We start from the raw sequence: 20071 nt of genomic DNA, 5'->3' as shown, positions 1-20071 counted from the left end.
CTGTTATAATGCTTGCTGACAAACGGGTTGACAAAATTATCCATTCTCATCTGCTTCGTCCTGTGTCGCTGCATCCCAGTCACTGGAAATGCAGACAAACTTACCAACCACGTATTGAATTTCTGATAATTCTGTGTCTCTCAGTGACGACAGACTAGCACACACAAGTGACAGATGTAGTGAGCAATAATACAGGGTTACTACTGTTAAGAATGTTTACAAGTCTGGGAATATATGGCAGTAGGAAAGATGACAAGTCCAAAGTAGTGGTAATCTTGACACCAGAAGTTCGTCCCCTTTCCACTAAGCGTCTGGTTTGTTGAAAGTCACCATCTACAAAATTCCAGATCAGCATTTGACAGTTACCATTGTGACTGGTTTCTTGTGATGTAAGAATTTAGGGTAACATGGGTTAACCGATGAGACTGAGTGGAGAAGGGAGGAACTGTAAGACGTGTCAAGATCTGGATTCAATCTCTGTCAGTAATCTGTCCATTACATGTTTAAAGAGAGCGTTTCTATGGTGTTTGCATCCCGCAATATGTCCAGCCGACTGCATGGTAACTTTATCCTGTGGAAGGTGGGGCAATTATTACCTGGCTCTCCTCTTGGGCGGAGCTGTTGGTGCTGACTCTGTCTCAAGTTTTAGAAACCTGAGCTTCCATCTGCCAAATGCTGTGTGCAATGACTCTTGGTGAACAGTATCAGTCCATGTTGATGACTGCTGACAGGTCCAGATATGATGACTGCATCATACATGACGAGAGTTTTGCTTTGTAAAGTAAGTGCGATAACCATTTGTGTGTGTGTGTGTAGGTACACACACTCTCCACAGCCTGAGCCAGGTACCCAGCTATCGACCAACCTCATGAGGAGGATGAACACATGGGTTGGGTATAAACCGACAGCCGCGCTTAGGATTCGAACCCGTGCGATTCCGACCCCTGGCTGGGCCGTGCTGACTCATGATCAGTAACGCTATCACATCAGTGAAGAACTTAAAATCATCAAGCAAACTTCTTGCATCTGAGTATGACTCCACCATCGCTTCTACCGTGCGTGACCACAGTGGGTGGGGAGTGTGTCCAGCAGCACCTTCGGTGTCACATCTTTACTCCAAAGATGATGGTTTCATGGAACTGACTTTTAAAGGCGAAAATGTTATGGAGGAAGGAAGAGATAACAAGTGACACCCACAGTTTCCATATCCGAGAAAATGTTATGGAGGAAGGAAGAGATAACATGTGACACCCACACTTTCCATATCCGAGAAAAGAAGGATGTTTGACAATATCTGTTGGAGAAGAAGGCAAATCAGCACATTTTCTTCTCATGGAAGCTTATGAATGACTATGTATACAACTGGTTTGCAATGATTCAGAACAGAGATAGACGTGGAATGGGACGAAGCAGAGAGATAAGAGTCTCAAGAACCCAATACTCCCTGTCCCCAGCGTCGAGAACATCAGAACCACGACTGGGAGGATAAAGGCTTAGGTGAAGACGAGAGACACAGGACTCTGACACAGGACTCTGTCTGTCTCCGTCGATATGACCTCTGCTATGTGGTCAGCACAGCTGGAGGAGACATTTCGGCCAGCGGTACAGTAACCCTCGGAAGGGAAGCTGTGCAAAGAGGAGACCTATGGACGCCTCTCAAAGTGCCAAAGTGGGCATTTTGAAGAAGGGGATAGAAGGTCGACCTGCCTAGGTGATACTATGTGTGTGTGTGTGTGTGTGTGTGTGTGTGGAAGGGTGGGTTATCTACATAGTAATAAACAGCAGAATGTCACACGCTGGTGCAAGTGAATATTTTTTTTTTCCTCTCTCCCTGTCGCTGAAAAAAAACATGAATAATGCATTAGAGCATATAACTTTTGCAAAATATTATTCTGTAACAATACAATACATGGGATGGATGTATCCTGCACTACAGAATGTGACGGAGCATTTGATATAAGGCATTAATTTTTTTTTTCTCCACTTTGTTTTATTTCTGTTGATTTATTTCTATTAACAGTGTTTGATGACATGTCACTTGCATGATTGGTAATGACCGCAACGAATATATGATAAGGAAAAAAAATATTCAAACTTCAGTACCCAGGTACTATAGGTGTGGCTGAGCACGACGGTACGACCCTTGAGTACGACGGTACGACCCTTGAGTACGACGGTACGACCCTTGAGTACGACGGTGCGACCCTTGAGTACGACGGTACGTCCCTTGAGTACGACGGTAAGACCTTTGAGTGCGACGGTACGTTCCTTCAGTACGACGGTACGATCCTTGAGTACGACGGTACGACCCTTGAGTACGACGGTACGTCCCTTCAGTACGACGGTACGACCCTTCAGCACGACGGTACGGCCCTTAAATGCGACGGTATGACCTTTGAGTACGATGAAACGACCACTGAGTACGTCGGTGCGACCGTTGAGCACTTCTGTACGACCGCTGAGTACGTCGGTACGACCGCTGAGCACGTCGATACGACTGTTGAGCACGTCGGTACGACCGTTGAGCACGTCGGTACGACGATCCTCTAAGACGAAGGCATGACCCTTGACTGGCAGGTCGTACCGTTGTCCTCAAAGGGTCGTACCGTCGAGGATCAGCAGCTGTGGGAACGTGGGTGAAAACATGAGGAACACATGACACTGTCGAGGATGAGGTTGTGTGTCATGTGACACCACTATGTGTGACACGACTGTCAGTCATGTGACACCACTGTGTGTAACACCACTGTGTGTGACACGACTGTCAGTCATGTGACACCACCGTGTGTAACACGACTGTCAGTCATGTGACACCACTGTGTGTGACACGACTGTCAGTCATGTGACACCACTGTGTGTAACACGACTGTCAGTCATGTGACACCACTGTGTGTGACACGACTGTCAGTCATGTGACACCACTGTGTGTCACACGACTGTCAGTCATGTGGCACCACTGTGTGTGACACGACTGTCAGTCATGTGACACCACTGTGTGTAACACGACTGTCAGTCATGTGACACCACTGTGTGTGACACGACTGTCAGTCATGTGACACCACTGTGTGTCACACGACTGTCAGTCATGTGGCACCACTGTGTGTGACACGACTGTCAGTCATGTGACACCACTGTGTGTCACACGACTGTCAGTCATGTGACACCACTGTGTGTAATACGACTGTCAGTCATGTGACACCACTGTGTGTGACACGACTGTCAGTCATGTGATACCACTGTGTGTAACACGACTGTCTGTCATGTGACACCACTGTGTGTAACACGACTGTCAGTCACGTGACACCACCATCAACATACCGTAAGTCGTCATACATCTCTAACATATGGCGTCACATCACATGCCCATCATGTCATACGTCACCATTATATCTCTACTGTCATACACTCATGATATAACTCACTGTTACTGTCACATTATGTCATCATATCACTCATCCTGTGCGTCATCACTATCACCACTCACCACCACCAACACACCATCACCAACACCAACACACCATCACCAACACCAACACACCATCACCACCACCAACACACCATCACCACCACCAACACAACATCACCAGCACACCATTACCACCACCAACACACCATTACCACCACCAACACACCATCACCACCACCAACACAACATCACCAGCACACCATTACCACCACCAACACACCATTACCACCACCCACGCAACATCACCAACACACCATCACCATCACCACCACCAACACACAACATCACCAGCACACCATTACCACCACCACCCACACTCCATCATCGCCACCACCACTCCACCACCATTCACCGCGGTCCTCCATCGCCCTCCACACTCCATCAAACCACTCTTGGGGCCACAGCCTCGCCAATGCATTAGACACATATAAGCGTCACACGGACTTAATATCAAGACTTTGATGTCGGAGAGACTTCGCTAATGAACTTAGCACCAACTTAGCTCAAACTTAGCGCCTGATGACGTATGCTTTTAGCCTGGGCGATTGTTGCAATAGACGGTGGAGTCTGTCTCTCACGTGACTGACTCAGACTTCCGGATAATGGAGTCAAGATTCTGGATAACCGAGGCACACTCTCGGATAATAGAGAGAGACACAGCTTTCCGGATAATAGAGTCAGACCTCCGGATTAGAAAAGTCTTAAAAGCAGAACGCCGAAGTCGGGTGGTTAAGATTCGTGGGTACGGTAGAATGTAACTGAGTGTGAGAGACACAGTAACGGTGCAAAATGAGATGTTTGGAGTCGCTAGTGTTTGGCAGGAAACGTGGGACCTTTGAGGTGAAAAAAAAAGTGAGAAATGTGAGGTCGATGAGTCATGAGGTTATGATACGAGTTGCGTACAACGATACCTTTAGGTAAGTCTTGAGTCAGACGTGAAGCACAGGTGAGGGGGAGTGAGGAAGGACGTGTTCTCTGATATCACACGCAATTTCTTCTACCCATATCTCTTTCCATCCATATAACTCACTCGTCCCCCATCTACCCAATTACAATACTTCAACCCTACAACACCGTATACATGTTGGACATATGCTATGTCCTCCACTCTATCTTGGACACCTCCACATGATGAATATCACACACACACATCTACTTCCTGAAAGCTGGGGGTGTTGTCAAAGTGCAATCATCTTTCTTGAAAGCACTTGTTTCCTTGGCATCACGGTCTTGCTTACCTCACTACGGATTACAGCACACACACACACACACACACACACACACACACACACACACACACACACACACACACACCTGGGGTAGGTCTTCCTCTGCCTCTCTATCAGCCAATGTGGAATCAAAAGTATTCCACAATATTTCAAGATTGTTACGATCACCTCTCCTCATCCATCTCTTTCCGCTCGCCATGTTGCTGCCCTCTCCCTATTCTGTAGCTATTATTTCGGTCATTTTTCTTTTGGGCTGTGTGTGTGTGTGTGTGTGTGTGTGTGTGTGTGTGTGTGTGTGTGTGTGTATCTCCCAGCCGGCCCAAGACCTGTGGCACGCGTCTGGACGCTGCCTCCCGTGGTTTATGCAAGAGCACCACCCACACGAGTATTGACCGTTTTGATCTTTCCTCGTACAGTGAAGCTGTAGAATTATCTTCTTCAAGTCTTTCCTACAACCTTTCAACTTTAAGTCAGCTCTACAAACACCTAAGGAATTCTGAGTCGTCACTTGGTCCTCGTCTTTACATTCCTCATTTCTTTTTTCTTCTTCAATCCTAGATGACACTGATAGGATATGTTTATATAAGCCTGTGCCATCTCCATTACTATAAGAAATTATTTTGAGCAACTGCTCTCATCATTAAAGATTATGAAATTCATCATTTCTATGAGTCTCACCTTTTCGCTATTATAACTAGTTATATAATAATCACCGTCAATGTTGTTTGTCTTCGCTAAGAGCTAATGTAACTTTACAACAGCAAATATTCCAGACCGGAGGGCTAAAGTTATACATAATTCATCAACAGATATTGTTGCGTAAAAAAAAAAAAAGAGTTCCTTAAGATTTATACTGTTGAAGGGCCCTATTATTCTTCCCCCGCCCTCTTCTATATGCCATATAGCGAGGCCAAGACTCGTTCATCTTCGTCTTTATGATAAAACACGAGTGATCTCTCTCAGCCTGTGGTAAACAAACCTCCTCTCTCCTCATCTGTTTTGAGTTTATTTCATCTTTTTTTTCCCCCCATCTCGTTTTATCATCACCTTCATCATCCTCTCTTATTTCTGTATTAGTTTTAATTTGTCGCGATTAACGTTAAAAATACAAAGTTGCCGAGCAGCCTGCAGAAATGTGAAGCCAATATTACAGAAAACAACGAATGGATGTATTCATACCCAAAGCTCATGCAATTTGACGTATTTCATTCAAATATTCTATAATTTTATGGTACTAGTTTACAAGTTAATGTTTATGAGCGAAATGATACCTAAGGACTGCCGGAATCAATAGGAATAAAAAAGATACCTTTTATGTAAATATATGATTTGAATGTGACTGTAATATCAGCAAATGTTGCTACTCTAGCACCAAACAGCAAGTGGGGAAATTCAACTATTTTTTCTGAATATTCCAAAAACTTTTGCCGCAACTATAGTCAAACTAGTTCTACTGTCACTGATAAGCAAAATACGTACGAAATTGGAATTTTCAATTCTCATATTTTTTTTTCTCTCCATGTACTGTAAAATCAACTATCGGTATAAACATATTAACGCTATTATAAGCATAATGAAAGTATTATAATGTGAAAGTATATAACCATAACCATCCCAGATTATGAACGATTTAATAATAATAATAACAATAATAATAATAATAATAATAATAATAATATCATTATTATTACTATTGTTATTATTATTAATGAAGCAAGTTTCAGTGCTATTGCAAACATCAAACAACTTCCATATCCCTTTTTTCTTCATTCAAAAAGCAATAAAATCATAGTAATCATGTACGTGGGATATTCAGGCGGGCAAATCTGGCACGGTGCCTCCATAGTATGTAAATTATAATTACAGGAATTAGATGTTAACTGAAGTGAATCGGTGCATCTCGGTCTCCCCTGAGTTAAGAATGAATAATAATCAGCCTTACTACATATACTAGGCTGCTAATGTATTTGAAACACTACACCGTGAAACTTATTGTATTCCGCTTTCTTTCACTGATATAAATAGCGGAAGGAAATGCTTGCTGTTCGTTAAAGATAATTCGTTAAGTTTAATTCGCAGTCAGACTAAACTAAACACAGCAAGAAATGCTAGAGCGAGATACAATGACCAGATAATTGATATTCTCTTCCTTTTTTTGAAGTTATGTTGAGGGGAAAGATTCACTTATGAGAAAATCATTGCAAAACAGAAGGCCTAACTACTAAGTAAACTGTAAAGAGGAAGTAAACTGTGTAAAAGTAATTATACTAAGAAAGTAAACTAAGAGGAAAATGAATATGAAGAAAACGGGAAACTTGGCCTAGATTATTACGAATTGTTTCGGGATGGGAGACTGAGCTAAGTGTGCAGTTAATGATCTCTGGCGGAGTTAATAGCCAACTTGACCTATTATGAGCCACCTGGGGAAGTTGGCTCCACTGCTTGAGTTATGGTATTGGCACGGCATTAATCAATGGCACTTGCATGACGTCACACTTGGCTAGGATTGCTCTTGAGATGAAACCAGAGAGAAGATTTACATATTCTTTCATATCAGTAGTAGTTTCTTATTCATCACTACCATGACTTTGTTGTTGTGTCAAAGGAATACTGAAGAAAGTTTAATATATGCTTAGTCTTCGCGAATCTTTACACACACACACACACACACACACACACATACACACACACACACACACACACACACACACACATACACACACACAAACGGACGTAGAGGTAAATTCTTCTCATACTTTAGACTGAAGTATATCTGTTTTTACTGAATTTTTCTAGAATAATCTTGTAGAAGATGGAACAATGCTACAGTGTCTGTCTATCATCGATCCTTGAGTGCTTTGCACGGAAGCAAAATGAGAGTTTCCGTGTTATCTATTATCAGAAAACGAATATGGGTGGAATCACGAGCATTTAGCAAAAACCTTCAGAACTGAAACGATCAACATTTCTCAGTTAAAGTAGTCAGACCACCGGATTGCCCTCAATAGAAAACGACGTCTCTCACGATAACCCCAAATCTAAATCCGGATTTGCCTCCAGAACACGAGGTAAGATGTGTTTACTGCGGCCCACGAACAACGACCCTCCCATCCAGGCTGGATACGGCTCCATCCGATACCACACCATCTGTTCCTGTGGCACAAACTTTGAAGTGCAATTGTGTGATTCTACTGGTGTGTGTGTGTGTGTGTGTGTGTGTGTGTGTGTGATTACTATTTGTGTGTTACGTGGATAGAGTTGTAACCTCGTGTTGCAGTCGCCCCGTCTCTTTCCCTTGCATATATGTGCCATGTCTTTACTCCTGTGTATGTATACACACACACACACACACACACATCTACGCCAGCTTAAGCTAGGTATCCATTTATCGACCAGATTCAAGGAAAGGGTGAAACACCTGGGTTGGGTGTAGGCCATCTGGCAAGCCCAGGATTCGAACCCAGAATAAGTCCGACTCCGGGCTAGCCCGTGCTGACTCATGGTCAGTAGCATTAAACATTACACCACGGAGGCCCGTGTGTGTATGTGTGTGTGTGTGTGTAAAAGGAATCTGTCGTGTATAAATGCCGTTAACTTTGCCGGATCAACAAATAAATGAGCAAACAGCCAGTAATGTTTGGAGAGGCTGCTCAGCCGGAGACAATGTCAACACCCGAACTCTGTTTTCTTTTTTATTTCTATAATGACAGACCTCACTATACCAGCTGACTCTATAGACTTAACGATATTGTATGAATGTGTCAATATTTCCCGCTACATGAAATATGTGATGACTGTTCTGATTTATGTATAATAGAAATGACCAAAAATAGAAGCGGTAAAACAGTTTTGCAGTAAGTTAGATTAATTTTAAACCTAGACATACAAGGGAATTAAAATGATATAAAAGCCATACATCCATACAAGAGAACCCATACGTTCATTCACACACACACACACACACACACACATACACACACACACTCCACCTGCGCCAGTCATAGCACACCCAATCACACACACTCGACTTATTCCAAGCAAAGCACAAACAAACACAAATGTTTATGTTTATACATGTCCAAAACTGGTTAGTTGCTTGTTTAGGGGTTCAGTCCCATCAACTGCCCGGGGGGGGGGGGGGGGTCGTTAAGGCCGTCAACATCAAGTTATTACCACCAGTCATATAATCTTCAACTCCTTTTTTAAAGGGATCGGGTATTCCAAGATCGTACACACCACATCAACATACAGGGAGGGAATCCGAAACGCCACAATCCCTCAGTCATGTTACTGTGGGATCGCCACAATCCCTCAGTCATGTTACTGTGGGATCGCCAGTCATCACTGAAGTCTTGGAGATGGGCTTTGAAGACGAACACCCCCGAGACGAAGCTGTCATGATGAACGAACCCACCACTCCTCCACACTCTCTCCTACCGGTGAGAGCATATCATCTGTACTGAGAGGCACCAAAGGTTTAATCTCTCTCTCTCTCTCTCTCTCTCTCTCTCTCTCTCTCTCTCTCTCTCTCTCTCTCTCTCTCCAGTGATTGAGGCCGAGAGCGTTTTTGCGATATCAAACGAATGCCGTACTTGGTGACAGCGGGTTGGTGTATATAGATGGATTGCTTTGCAGATCAAGATGGGAAGCGGAGTGCGCGGTATTCGGTCGACATCCATGGTGGTTAAAATGTTGGTTGATTTGTTGAACAGAAGATTTAAACGCCGAGTTTTCAGCTTGATGTGAAGTGATGTAAATGTCATATATACAGTGGCAGCGTTTACGGTCCTGGATTTTTCAACGGGTCGTTATAACGTAAACGTTTGATGGCTTTAATGAGTCTAGCAGGCGTGACGACGAAGTCCAAATTACCAATCCACCTCAAAACTACTCCATTAATACAACGAATCTAAAGACATCATTACTGAAAGACCGATTGTAATTCTCGATTGTAATTCTAAAGTTTGTTTATCACTAGTGATGATGCCTTGTGGCTGAGTCTATATCATATTGGCCAGTGTAATATTGTGGCATTGTCTCGTCACAATACTCTCACCCTCCGTCTTATATAATTCTCCTCTGTTCTGAACACCTCTACAATCGTTTGCTCTTACCTCCTACTCGTTAATGATCCCACATCCCACCAGCTGCCCCTCTCAACACACACGCAAACACACACACACACACATGCCCCAGCGGTGAGAATGATGTGTGTGTGTGTGTGTGTGTGTGTGTGTGTGTGTGTGTGTGGTGTAGGAAGGCCTGACCGCCACACACATGATTGACAGTGTGACAGACGCGTCAGATGGTGGCCACATATTCCTCGCTCGTACAGACGGGCCCCGTTGGGAGCTAGGTCCTCTTGGCGTGAAAATTTGACACCAGCCAGCGGGAGAGGTCGTCCTAGTTAGGTTAGGTCGCTTTACCTTGGGTTAGTTAGTAGTGCGTTAGTTAGTTAGGCTAGCCTAGGCTCCGTGACACGTTTTCTTCTTGTATAACTTGCGACGATGCAAACATTCGAGTTATTACATTGTAGAAGTTATGTTTATCAAACAATTTGTATGAATGGTTGGTTGATATGGTTATTCAGGCTATAGGACCCTCAACTGTCCGGGTCATTAGGTTGTTAATGTCCAGTTCATTAGTCTGTTAACATTGTTATAACAACCGAGTGATAAATCATAACCACTTCCTTCAGGCGTTCGAGATAATTTAAATTGAAGCCCATACATGATCTTTCTACGTATGTGGTTTGCTACACTTAACATTTTCTCTCATATCTAGGGGAAACAGAATTAACAAATAACCTATATAAGTAAACTTTCATTTATCGACGTAATTCCATGAAGATTATAGACTGGGAACAAATTATATATAGAATCGTTTGCAATCAGTTGGCGGTAACGAATTATGGAGTCCGTGATAATTTGATTTATAAACAATATCTACACTAGAGGAATGTATTTCACGACGATATATAGCCTGAAACAAATACACTATATATATGCAGGACCATGTATAGATTTGCATGTATGAATACGATCTTTTCTGTTCTCATGATTTTGTACATTTGATCTTTCCAGGTGCGAACTGGTGTCCCGGTGTTTGTTTCGCTATGTTGCTGTTTGTTTGGAAATTTCATTCAATTGATTCTTTGTTTAAGTGTTACTTTAAAGTGATTATACCTAAGAAGGGTCTCCACATATGGTAAGTTTGTGTGTGTGTGTGTGTGTGTGTAGAAAGAATCGCCATTACTGGCACAGGTCTGCTCGGTGTGCCATTACTGGCACAGGTCGTGTGTGTGTGTGTGTGTGTGTGTGTGTGTGTGTGTGTGTGTGTGTGTGTGTGTGTGTGTGTGTGAGTGCTCGGTGTGCCACTACTGGCACAGGTCGGCCGAGGCATCTTTCCTCTCGTACTTAAGAGCAAAAAGCCATTTTTTACCCCAAGAACCTAGGACCTTCGAGGGCCTTTTTTGAGCAAAAACCCATTTTTTACCCTAAGAACCTAGGATCTTCGAGGGCCTTTTTTTGAGCAAAAAGCCATTTATTACCCTAAGAAACTAGGACCTTCGAGGGCCTTTTTTGAGCAAAAAGCCATTTTTTTACCCTAAGAACCTAGGACCTTCGAGGGCCTTTTTTGGGCAAAAACCCATTTTTTACCCTAAGAACCTTCGAGGGCCTTTTGTTGTATATACAAAATGTGAAATGCAATATTCCTTGTGAGCTTTGACGTCACCATGATAGTTATTATACATCTCCATGTACATAGATGGGCCATTGGGAAAGTGTGCTCCAGTGGTGGAAATTCCTCAAATGATGGCCTATGGGCGGCCCGTGTGTACCTGTGGTGTAGTGAGTTCCTGGGTGGGTGGGTGTGTGTGTGTGTTGTGTAACATGTGAAAAAATGTTTTATCCTACATAAATTCAATTCATGATCAGTGAATATATGATATATAAGAATTTAGCATGAGACTGTGTGTTTATATATGTGACAATTTGCCAATTTATATCAAATCTTTCTGTGAGAGCAAATATTTCTGTGTCATTTAAAAACTAAATACAGATCCTTTGAATAATAACGATCGTATATGTAGTTATATACATACGTCTCTGAGGAAGTATGAGTGTTGCTGAGAAATGATAAATACACTGAGAAAGAAAACGAGGATAACAGGGGAATTTACTGTCGGGTGTAAGACTTCAACATTATGTAGATGGGTGTTCCCTGCATGTGTATGTCATCTAGTTTACCAGCCCATTTCTCCACCTCTTTTCTGCATCGAATTACCATCATTTCTCTAAACACCTGTGGCTAAAAGAGTCGACAAACTTTCCAAATGCTTTTGAGGTAAACACAGCAAAACTGGTGGTGCAGACACATCCTATAAGATAATAAGGTAGATTTAGTGGGTAATATAACTTGTATATTGAAACCAATGTTACCAAGCTCTAATCTAAGTATTTTCACAATAGTATGAACATAGAGTTCACATCACGTCTCTCATATTACATATCTAAGCTAGCGTGTAGCTTCAGGGATTAATACAGTAATTATTGTCATTTCCGATGTCTAACCTCAGTTGAAAATTTCTAGAAATTCATCATAAATTTAGTCAAGAAGGACTTAAATTAGTATGGACCTGTGTGTGGTGTCTTTCTGTAGTTGGCTACACTGTTAATGGGCGCGCAAGCTTAAAATAATTGTGTGTGTTAGTATTCCTAGTGTCCCAGTTATGGTAATACTAACACGACTTAAACGCAAATTATGGCTGGTCATTAAGAACCCTAGATGATTTACAACTGTCATTGTGGAGTGTATAATGATCATCTTTAGCACAGTATTCACTCAACTGTTTACCACTGCCCTCTGTACATTTCTTGTTTACGGAATATATCAACGAAATATTTTGATTAGCTATAAATAAACCTTTTAATTGACAATATCAGTTGCATTGAAGGGGGGATATAACACTGCTAAATTACGTAATGATGAGGTCGGGGAAACTGAGCTGGATTTTTGAAAACATAATTCACATGTTAGCAAAGTTTAGGTTAAGATTAACACGGTCTTTTCACTTTCAAGTTCCACGGTAATGTCTATGTTAAGCTTAATTCAACTGAGTCTGACTTAAAAAAAAAAATTCCCAAGCAAAGATTAGATTAAACTGGCAATGCCTGGGTAGGATTCTTCTCAAAAGTATAGTTTCCTTTGGCAAAGTTTAAAAACTACACGGCATTTGGCCAGTTAATTATATCAAAGATGGGAAGGATACCCGAGGATTTTCAGCAGTGATGGCCCAGGATGTCTTTGTGTAGGTAGGAGTTTACAGAGAGAGAGAGAGAGAGAGAGAGAGAGAGAGAGAGAGAGAGAGAGAGAAGGTGGGAGCGCGCGCGCGGGGGGACGAGACAACATAGTTAAGGTCTGACAGAGCAACGAGGCTTGGGTGGCGCGGTGGGGAGGGAGTGAGTGCGGGAGCGCCCGCCCGCCTGCCTGCCTGCCTGGCAGAGGGGCCGTGTTCTACCCTGGGAGTTACCGACAAACAAAACACTTGGCGTGATAGTTATAGTCTCGTAGCTTTGTAAATGTATGCAAGGAATTGTGCCGTGAACATTGCGCGCTCCGGAGCGTGCGTTATCGAAACACTAAAGTCTAGGCTGAGCTGAGCGTATTTACATGGAGATACAGCAGCACCACGAAGGCGAGAGGGAACGAACCCGAGAATTATATGAGGCCACACCGCCATTTGTCTCCCTCGCAATATAAGGATGTGAGAATTGCCGCCAAGGGTGAAAAATTAAATAAATGCCAACCGCAATACCCACCACCATGGTCTCGGGATCAATGTTGTATTTATATATATATATATATATACATGTGCGGCGAGAGGGGGAGGGGGAGGGGGGGTGTCAGCCATCCGCGTAATATTTGGCGGGAAGCATTTATTCGCGACGTGTATGAGCGCACTAACTTTCAAGCCCCCCAGCTATTTTCAAAACTTTTCCCCTACATTTTTATCGGTAGATTAACTGTTATCGGGCAAGATAGGAGCCTTCAAAATATGCGCTGGATAACGGGGGCGTAGATGGAACGGTATATCCATGGGATATGATGTCGAGGTTTGACGCACAGTTAACATAACGTTCAATTCTCCTTTGATCTTCATATATATATATATATATATATGTATATATATATATATATATATATATATATATATATATATATATATATATATATATATATATATGTCTGATGGTAGGTCTAAACTTCATAATATAACGCTGCCAAGAGCACCACATTATGCATACGTTAGCTCCATGTATATGATGTATATACTACATCATGCATACTACGTATAATATAGCATGTGCCACACCTACCTTCCTCTTAGCCATAGTTAGAATCAAAAGTCTTCCACCTCATTACTGAAGTCTTGTGTCGCCTCTCCTCAACCATACCTCTCCACCTCCCTCAGTGTTGCTTCGCTCTGTCTGTCTTGCCCGGGTCGTACGCGCCTCTGGTCTCGGTATACAAGGCATATGTGGACTATGTGTTCTGGGCTGGTTTCGTAGTTCTGTCGGGGGTCAAAGGTCACGACGGTGGATTTTGCTGGAAGGGGAAGGGGAAGGGGCAGGGGAGGGTGGTCATTACTTGACTGTCTGTAATTTGGTGTCATGAAATTCGGCTGTCGGACCACATATTCGACCTTATGACCATGGCAAGACTATGAGCGCCGTTTCTAACATTCTTTGGAGGTCGAAGGTCACGAAAAGAAATAAGAAAATCCTACCGATCAATCTTATGTCCACTAATGTTGACGAAACACATCGTAATGATTACTGCTACACACTGTTAACTGACCTTGATACGTTCCATAACAAAAGTTATAGAAGGTGTTTATATAGCGGGAGATATTATATAGTCGCCTGCTTATACTGGCCTTCCTACTCTCATATATATTTGGTATGATGGTAAAATGATACTTCCCTCACTTGGCAAGGATACACATCACCTACAATATGTTCATTATGATGATGATGAACTTCAAAGTGTATCTCTCTCTCTTTACTCACACACACACACACACACACACACACACACACACACACACACACACACAACTGGCTCAGACTGGAGTGTACGTGTGTGTGTGTGTGTGTGTGTGTGTGTGTGTGTACACACATAGGGGTAAAGTCTTGATACATAAATCTAAGGTTAAGAGACGGTTTCAACACAAATGTAAAACTCTCTCTCCACCGTATCACACAAAAGTAATCACACACACACACACACACACACACACACACACACACAGAGTAAACCTAATCCTTTCCTATTTCCGTCGTAGGAAATTGTAAACAAAATCAATGTGCCTCATTTCAATGTATTCCCAGCCGGGATTAACTCCATGTTTGCCGACATGTGTTGAAACAGAGTCCGTCCTCAGCTACCGTCGCCTCTCTTGCCTTCAGCCATCTCTCAAAACGGCGGGGGGAAAAAGAAGTGAAGGAACTGACCTGCGGCGCTCAGTGTGTTAGGAGGGAAACGAGGAGGAGAGGAGGAGGGAGGAGGAGTGGAGAGAGAGTGAGTGGTTACTTAACGTGGTGAAGGACTACCAACATTGTGCCACTACCCAGACAGGATGTTAGGGTTTTGATGAAGGATATGGCCTACGAGAGATTAGCTCATGGGGACGATTCTGTCTCTCTCGTGTTCGTAGTGTTGTGAGCGCGCGTCGCGACGGGCTGAACCAGGATGGCACGAACTGTGTGTGTGTGTGTGTGTGTGTGTGCACGACCAGGACGCGATTTCTGAGTACGACGGTGTACCATTCCTTGAGCATGACGGAGCGACGCTTGGACGTGAGTCGAGGTCGAACAAGGTCACGAGGGAGTCAAACAAGGTCACAAGGGATAACACACACAAAAAAAGAGACCTGGGCTTTGACCTGACCCTTGATGATGAGGTTAAATGCTACGTCATCATGCTTGTTGGTCGTACCGTCGTAATCTCTGGGTTAAGGAACACGTTCTAAACAAGCTTTATGCTGATACATGTTAACTGGTTTGTTATATCTTCTTGATGGCTAATGACTCTAGGCCCACTAAGGGTAAAATCATCATCGAATATAAGTTTTGAATTAACGATGAGGACATCAACGACCCAAGCACTTGATAGACCTAACGACCAAACAAACAAACAAACAACCATCAACTACCAACATATTGCCACTCAATTAAAACCCGGCGGATAATTACAATGACAGAAATATATATATAACTGTACAAGGATATAGACACTTTACTGCCTCTGACAAATGTGGAAAGCGATCTAGAAAGAATGAAAAGTGACCAAATGTCAAATATTTATAACTATTATTAATGCAGGATGGAATACTAGGTTATCAGTTCCAACAATGTAGTATGAGAGTACACAATATACATTACAATATAAAACACAGTACAAAATAGACATTAAATCTTTAGGGAGTTAATATGTGCAATATACCTGCCACATATTTCAATTATGATATGTAGAGACATATGTAAGTTTGGATCCTTAATCATCGGTGTGTAGATGATGATAATTAGAATCGCTAGTTCGACAGCGAAGCATTGAAGAAACAGACATTATCTCCCTAATGGTACTAATCTCTCAAACTTCTGCCGGAATTCTGTACATGTTAAGAACTTCACACTTATCTGTGGGATCTGGGAAAACTAATGATACACACTTGATAAAATGTTATTTACCAACATGAGTTGAATGTGATTATGAAATAGTTCAACGTACCTGTCTGGGGAAGATAACAAAAAACTTACCAAAGGCTCACAACTAAAACTATTGTGTTGCTCAAGGTAGATAAATGTATTCATATATATATATATATATATATATATATATATATATATATATATATATATATATATATATATCAATATCATGCAGCCCACTGCGAATTGTGTTGCACCCTACAGCGAATTGTGTTGCAACCCACAGCGAATTGTGTTGCAACCCACAGCGAATTGTGTTGCAACCCACAGCGAATTGTGTTGCAACCCACGACAAACTGTGTTGCAACCCACAACAAACTTGTGTTGCAACCCACAACAAAGTGTGTTGCACCCCATAACAAAGGGTATTGGCAACCCACAACAAAGGGTGTTGCAACCCACGACAAACTGTGTTGCAACCCACAACAAAGGGTGTTGCAGCCCACGACAAATTGTGTTGCAACCCACGGCAAAGTCTCTACATCAGACCAAGTACGGTAGTTCATAATTTCTGTTGATGAATATTTCAACAGTATTAATCTTGAACAAGTGAGACCCAGAGAACAATGATATGTTCAGCCGGGAGAAGTGAGGCAGTGTGTGGCAGTGTGGTGGTGGTGGTACCTTCATACGTAATGGATACGTCCAAGACAACGGGAGAACTGTGGCGTTCAGACTCTCCTGTAAATTTGATGTTTCTGTATCCGATGTTTGGATCCTGTTGGAACTGCTGTGTGTGTGTGTGTGTGTGTGTGTGTGTGGGTGTGAGCAAGACAATCTCTCTCGTATATGTAGTTAAAGATCATTATCAATGAAGTTCCTATGTGTTTGCTCAGTACTTCTTAAAGGTTTTGTTTTCAGTACCTTGTGGACGACTGGTAATCAAGTCTCCTCGAAGTTTATATTATTTCAGACATTCCCAACAACGACGGAGGATAAACTCGCACCGTAATATTCTCTTATTCTCATCCGGTCTTCGAGATCTCGAGACGTCACTCCAACTCTGATCCCGGTCGATGCCTGGACGATATCTGGTCGATGTCTGGACGATCTTTGGTCGATGCCTGGACGATGTCTGGTCGATGTCTGGTCGATGTCTGGACGATGTCTGGTCGATGCCTGGACGATGCCTGGACGATGTCTGGTCGATGTCTGGACGATGTCTGGTCGATGCCTGGACGATGTCTGGTCGATGTCTGGTCGATGTCTGGTCGATGCCTGGACGATGTCTGGTCGATGCCTGGACGATGTCTGGTCGATACCTGGACGATGCCTGGTCGATGCCTGGTCGATGTCTGGTCGATGCCTGGACGATGCCTGGACGATGTCTGGTCGATGTCTGGACGATGTCTGGTCGATGCCTGGACGATGTCTGGTCGATGCCTGGTCGATGTCTGGTCGATGTCTGGTCGATGCCTGGACGATGTCTGGACGATGTCTGGTCGATGTCTGGTCGTTGCCTGGACGATGTCTGGTTGATGTCTGGTCGATGTCTTGACGATGTCTGGTCGATGCCTGGTCGATGCCTGGACGATGTCTGGACGATGTCTGGTCGATGTCTGGACGATGTCTGGTCGATGCCTGGTCGATGTCTGGTCGATGCCTGGTCGATGCCTGGACGATGTCTGGTCGATGCCTGGACGATGTCTGGACGATGTCTGGTCGATGCCTGGACGATGTCTGGTCGATGCCTAGACGATGCCTTCATCACGGTGTTTGGTTGACGACTGGAGCGAAAGGGCCGGGTGTTTCGTTCGCTGAGGCTGACGCACAGGTACCGAGCGAGGGTAACGGAATCTTCGTTATGAGCTGCGTAGTACGTCGTGCGCGCGCGCACTTTCTATCATTGCCTGGCAGCTGCTGCTGGCTGGCTGCGACGCATAGCGAGGCAGTGTATATGGTGACTAACTGGAGGCCATGTGGTTTCTCAGTGTGACACACGCAAGAGTCTCCAAAGAAGACGAAGGGGCGACCCCCTTCTTCTTGCCACTCCCTTCCTGACGAAGGTGTTTAAGACTTGTACACCGGTGGTAATAACCTGACGTTAACGGCCTCAATGACTCTGGCAGTTGGTTAAGACCTAAAAGCCTCCAAATAACTTCCTTGTCAACCAACCTTCTGTTTTCTCATCCTCCGAGGACCAGGCACTCATGTATCTGACCATTATCATTAACGATCATCATACAGCCACCGTGGTGAAGACACACACCCCTCCACCCCCAGAGAAATCCTAACAACCTACAGAATCTTAAGTACAAGAGGTACCAAAAACATCCCCAAACCCCCCTAGAGAAATCCAAACACTCCAGAAAAACTGAAATACACCACAGGAACTCAAACAACGTTGCCCCGGAGAACTCAAACACCCCAGAGATACTCAAACCTCCCCGGAGAAACCCAAACACCACTTGAGAAACTTCAAACACCCCCGAGAACAACCCAAACACTGCAAAGAAAACCTCCTCGCCTCATGGTAACTTTAAGAAGTTTTCCAATACCGTCAGGTTAAGTGGGGAAATGTACGTGGAATTAGGTCAAACAGGTTGGTAAATTCAACTGTATCTGAGCGGACCTCACGTTACTATCGGTTAAGTCGTTAGCTTAGGCTCAGTTAGATTAGGTGGTTGAATAACGGAATTTACATCAGGTTAGATTTGGTCAGATGTACGAATATCAAAACATAAAAATGAAATAAAAAAAGTCGTTTATAATACTCCACCAGCTCTTATAATACTGCAGACAAACTAGAAATTTGATAAAAAAAAGGGAAAAAAAAAAGATATTCTGGAGGGTTCAGACATACGCTGGGTTGAGTAGCGGGAGATATTATATTGATAATCTTGGAGTGCGAGCATAATATATGACGTGAATGTGTGTTTATACATTCAGGGTGAGGTATCTCTACCTCAGTCATGTGTGGATGTCGAGGTTAATGTGTATCTCTCACATCAACCATGTGTGTACACTGCTCTCAAGCGAGTGTTCTGTATACACACACACACACACACACACACACACACACACACACACACATACACACACACACACACACACACACACACACACACACACACATACACACACACACACACACACACACACACATACACACACACACACACATACACATATATATCTTTCTTTCATACTAATTCGCCATTTCCCGCATTAGCGTGGTAGCGTTGAGAACAGAGGACTGGGCCTTTGAGGGAATATCCTCACCTGGCCCCCTTCTCTGTTCCCTCTTTTAGAAAATTAAAAAAAAAAAAAGCGAGAGGGGAGGATTTCCAGCCCCCCGCTCCCTCCCCTTTTAGTCGCCTTCTACGACACGCAGGGAAGTTGGTATTTGTGTAATAACCAGTTGGGTTAAAACTCTGTGTGAACTCACACACACACACGTATGTAGGTATATGTGTGTGTGTGTGTGTGTGTGTGTGTGTGTGTGTGTGTGTGAGCCTGTACCTTCCTGACATACAATCAACGACACAATTCACTTAACAAGTACAAAAAAAAAAAAATTAAATCTATTTCTCGCTGTGAACTTGCGACTCACTGAAAACTTAAATAAAGTAATTATTCATTATCAACCAAGATAATGATCT

This window comes from Panulirus ornatus, chromosome 2 (genome assembly GCF_036320965.1).
Source record: "Panulirus ornatus isolate Po-2019 chromosome 2, ASM3632096v1, whole genome shotgun sequence".
Lineage (NCBI taxonomy): Eukaryota > Metazoa > Arthropoda > Malacostraca > Decapoda > Palinuridae > Panulirus > Panulirus ornatus.
This window is presented reverse-complemented; position numbering follows the sequence as displayed.